We start from the raw sequence: 5,242 nt of genomic DNA, 5'->3' as shown, positions 1-5,242 counted from the left end.
ATGAGCAAAAAGCCTATAAAACACTACAACCTTAGATCAAGAAAAGAGGCCGATACAGCGGAAAGTGGAGAAGACATTTCTCTAACTAGACATCTAAGGCGATTGAGCATTGAATCCTCAAGTGACTCCGAACACATAGAGCTCGAAATGGCTGATGCAAATCAGACCTTAAAGGAACTTGCAGCTCCAACTTTTGTTCAACAACCTCTATGCATTCAATATCCTCAAGAGGAGGTGGGATTTGAACTAAAGTTCAGGCTGATTCATCTACTTCCCACATTCATGGATTCGTCGGAGAGGATCCAAACAAGCATTTGAAGGAGTTTCATGTGATTTGCTCAAGCATGAAACCTGCGGGTATATCTGAAGAGCAAGTGAAATTGCGGGCATTCTCTTTTTCTCTTGCAGACACTGCTAAGGAATGGCTTTATTATTTGTCGGCCGGTCATATTACCACATGAAATGAAATGCAAAAGCTTTTCTTGGAGAGGTATTTCCCAGCTTCAAAGGCTACAAACATCAGAAAAGAAATCTATAGCATTCGGCAATCTCAAGGGAAAAATCTCTATGAATATTGCGAGAGATTCAAAAGGCTATGTGCTAGTTGCCCAAACCACCAAATCAGTGAGCAATTACTTCTACAATACTTCTATGAATGATTGCTTTTGATGGAGAGAAGTATGATTGATGCGGCCAGTGGAGGAGCTTTAATGGATAAAACACCGACAGTTGCTAGGGATTTGATAGCCAACATGGCCGCAAACTCACAATAATTTGGTAGTAGAGAAGCGGCACCGGTTAAACAAGCAAGTGAGGTAGGAGCAACCTCTCAAATTGAACGATATTTAGCCGGTCTTACATCGCTTGTACAACAAATGGCACTTGGGACAATGCGACAAGCAAAAGTGTGCGGGTTTTGTTCTATTATGGGACATCCTACTGAGGCATGCCCGACACTACAAGAAGGAGCCTCAGAGCAAGCGAATGCCATTGGGGGATTTCCAATGCAACAGAGACAGAGATATGATCCATATGCTAACACATACAATCTTGGATTTAGAGATCATCCTAATCTCAGTTATGGAGGAAATCATTTCATAGCTCCACAATCACAGTTTAATCATCCCCTGGGGTTCAATCAACAAAGGCAACCACAACTCCCTCAACCTCGTCAACAAACTTTGCCTCAAAGTTCATAGATGTCTCTTGAGGATATGGTTAAGTCCTTGACTTCTAGTACTATACAATTTCAACAAGAGACAAAGACCTCAATCAAGAATTTGGAGACAAAAGTGAGCCAATTGGCTAACACAGTGGGTAAATTGGAGGCTCAAGGATCGGGAAAACTTCCTTCTCAAGCAATCAACCCGAGAGAAAATGCTAGTGCCGTGATACTAAGAAATGGAAAAATTTTGGAAGAGGAACCAAGGAAAATGAAAGATCAAATTGAGGAGTCAATGCAGGAGAAGAATTTAGCATGTGAAAAAGATGAAGCTACGACTCCAACTGTTGGATCTAAGGTAGAATCTAAAAGTTCTATTCCTACTTATGTTCCTTCCCCTCCATTTCCTGGCAGGTTTGCAAAGTCTAAAAAGGATGAACATGAGAAAGAAATCTTGGAGACTTTTTGCAAGGTTCAAGTAAACATACCACTTTTGGATGCAATTTATCAAGTGCCTCGTTATGCAAAGTTCCTCAAGGATTTGTGCACTAACAATCATAGATTGAAAGGTAATGAAGTGGTAAGTGTAGGGGAAAATGTCTCAGCAGTCTTGCAAAAGAAACTTCCACCAAAATGTAAGGACCCTGTAAGTTTTACCATCCCATGCATTATTGGTAACTCTAGGTTTGAAAAGGCAATGCTAGATTTAGGAGCATTTATTAATGTCATGCCATATTCTATTTATGCTTCCTTAAATCTAGGATCACTTAAAGAGACCTGTGTTATTATTCAAATTGCTAATAGATCTAATGCATTTCCAAAGGGTGTGTTGGAGGATGTTTTGGTACAGGTAAATCAATTTATTTTTCCTGTAGATTTCTACGTTCTTGACATGCAAGATGAACCAACATCTATATCGCCACCGTTGCTCTTGGGAAGACCATTTATGAGGACTGCGCGCACAAAGATAGATGTGCATGATGGTACATTGACGATGGAGTTTGATGGTGAGATTATTCGCTTCAACATCTTTGAAGCAATGAGGTATCCTAGTGATGTTCACGCTTATTTTTCAATTGATATAATAGATTCATTAGTACAAAAAGTTTTTGAATTATCAAATGAAGATGCATTGGATACCACTTTGATTAAAAGCATTGATGCTATCAATCTCACCAGGTTGAGCAAGAATTTACAAGTGTGTAAGGATGTTGTTGAAACCGTGGCATCACTTAAGTCACTACCAAGTATTCCACCAAGGTATGATCTCTTTTATATTACTCTTTCGATATCTAAAGAGAAACTTTTACCTTCGGTGATGCAAGCCCCCACTTCAGAACTCAAACCTCTTCCCAAGCATTTGAAGTATGTATATTTGGGAGAGGGAGAAACACTACCGGTGGTCATTGCAAAGAATCTCACAACACTTCAAGAAGATAGGCTTATCCGTGTGCTCAAGGAACACAAAATAGCTATTTGTTGGAAAATAGCCGATATCAATGGGATAAGCCCTTCTATGTGCATGCATCGGATATTGCTCGAAGATGGAGTAAAGCCATCAAGAGAAGCACAACGTCACTTGAATCCTTTCATGATGGAGGTGGTGAAGAAAGAAATTTTGAAACTGCTAGATGTTGGTGTCATCTTTCCCATCTCCGATAGCAAGTGGGTAAGCCCGGTCCAAGTTGTTCCAAAAAAATTTGGAATCACAATGGTGACGAATGAAGAAAATGAGCTTGTACCAACTCAGGCCCAAACGGGTTGGAGGGTTTTTATTGATTATAGAAAACTTAATTGTGCAACCCGTAAAGATCACTTTCATTTACCCTTTATTGATCAAATGTTGGCAAGGTTAGCAGGTCATTCTCATTATTTTTTTCCTGATGGTTATTTAGGTTATAACCAAATTGTAATTGCTCCGAAGAACCAAGAGAAAGCAACATTCACTTGCCCGTTTGGCACCTTTGCTTACCGGCGCATGCCCTTTGGCCTTTGCAATACTCCCGCAACCTTTCAAAGATGCATGATAAGTATATTCTTCGATTATATTGAAAGCATCATTGAGGTCTTTATGGATGATTTTAGTGTTATGGTAATACATTTGATAGTTGCCTGGAAAATCTCACACTTGTGCTTAAGAGATGTATGGATGCTAACCTAGTACTTAATTGGGAAAAATGCCATTTTATGGTTGATCAAGGCATAGTGTTAGGCCATGTCATTTCTTCCAAAGGGATAGAAGTTGATAAATCTAAAATTGATCTAATTCGTTCTTTACTTCCTCCAACAAGTGTGAGGGAGATTCGTTCTTTTCTTGGACATGCAGGATTTTATCGAAGGTTTATTAAAGATTTTTCCAAATGTGCAAGACCACTATGCAGGCTGTTGCAAAAGGAGGCGGCATTTCACTTTGATGAAGATTGTAAAAAGGCATTCGAAAGCTTGAAGGAACTTTTGACATCGGTACCCATCATTCAACCACCAGATTGGAATAGGCCATTTGAGTTTATGTTTGATGCAAGTGACTTTGCATTGGGAGCCGTTTTAGGGCAACGAGTTGGAAAGACACCTCATGTTATATATTATACATCAAGAACTTTGAATGATGCCCAACTCAATTATTCTACAACTAAAAAAGAGCTTTTAGCAGTTATTTTTACCTTAGAGAAATTGTGTTCATATCTTATTGGCACTAAAGTAACTATTTTTTCTGATCATGCAACTCTTAGGTACTTGCTTGTCAAGAAAGAGGCAAAACCAAAGTTCATTAGATGGATACTCCTCTTACAAGAGTTTGACCTTGAGATTAAAGATAAAAAGGGGAGTGAAAATTCTGTGACCGACGACCTGAGTCACCTTATCCATGAGAGAGAAACTCTCCCATTGTGAGAAAGCTTCCCCGATGAACAATTGCTTCTCGTCACGGACACATCTCCTTGGTTTGGGGATATAGTGAACTATTTAGTCACTAAGAAAATTCCAAGTGACTTGACCACCACTCAAAGGCAAAAACTCAAGGCTATAGCCAAGTATTTTGTGTGGGATGAGCCGTACTTGTGGAAACATTGTTCGGATCAATTGATAAGAAGGTGCATGCACGAAAATGAATTTCATTCAATACTTACCTTTTGTCACTCCTATGCATGTGGTGGACATGTTGGAGCAAAAATGACTGCTTTCAAGGTGTTTGAAAGTGGATTCTATTGGCCTACCCTATTCAAAGATGCATTCCTCTTTTGCAAATCTTGAGAACGATGTCAAAGTGTAGGTACGTTGGGAGCCCGAAATCAAATGCCACAAACACCCATACTTTTTGTTGAAATTTTTAATGTTTGGGGTATTGATTTCATGGGACCTTTCCCTTTATCTTATGGTAACCTTTACATCATTCTTGCCGTTGATAATGTGTCAAAATGGGTGGAAGCACGGGCCACTCAAACTAATGATTCTAACGTGATTGTAGATTTTGTTAAATCCAACATTTTTGCAAGGTTTGGAACACCAAGAGCTATTATTAGCGATGGAGGACTACATTTTTGCAACCGCTCCTTTTGGGCTCTATTGAATAGATACAACATCACCCATAAAGTGGCTACACCTTATCATCCGCAAACTAGTGGGCAAGTCGAAGTATCTAACCGAGAGGTCAAATCCATCCTTGAAAAAATTGTGAATCCCAATAGAAAGGATTGGAGTCTCAGCCTCAATGATGCACTCTGGGCTTATAGGACGGCATACAAAACACCGATTGGCATGTCCCTTTATCAGTTTGTTTATGGTAAGCCTTGTCATCTCCCGGTTGAACTTGAATACAAGGCATTTTGGGCAGTAAAGCAATGCAACAAGAACCTAGGTGCAGCGGGTGATCAAGGAAAGCTTCAACTCAATAAACTTGAGGAAATTCGAAATGATGCCTATAATAGTTCAAGAATTTACAAGGAAAAAACTAAGGCGTATCATGATAAAATGATTTCAAGAAAGGCTTTTGTTGTTGGACAAAAAGTTCTTCTTTTCCACTCGCGCCTTAAGTTATTTCCAGGTAAATTACGTTCTCGATGGATTGGCCCTTTTGTTGTTACT

At 39.4% G+C, this 5,242-nt stretch overlaps 1 pseudogene; it reads left to right on the top strand.

The window, feature by feature from the left end:
• On the top strand, positions 1–4,411 carry LOC111377148 (annotated as a pseudogene).
• The last annotated feature ends 831 nt before the right edge of the window (positions 4,412–5,242 follow it).

Source organism: Olea europaea, chromosome 3 (assembly GCF_002742605.1).
Source record: "Olea europaea var. sylvestris chromosome 3, O_europaea_v1, whole genome shotgun sequence".
NCBI lineage: Eukaryota > Viridiplantae > Streptophyta > Magnoliopsida > Lamiales > Oleaceae > Olea > Olea europaea.
Note: the sequence above shows the minus strand (reverse complement) of the source record. Positions and strands in the feature narration are given on the sequence as shown.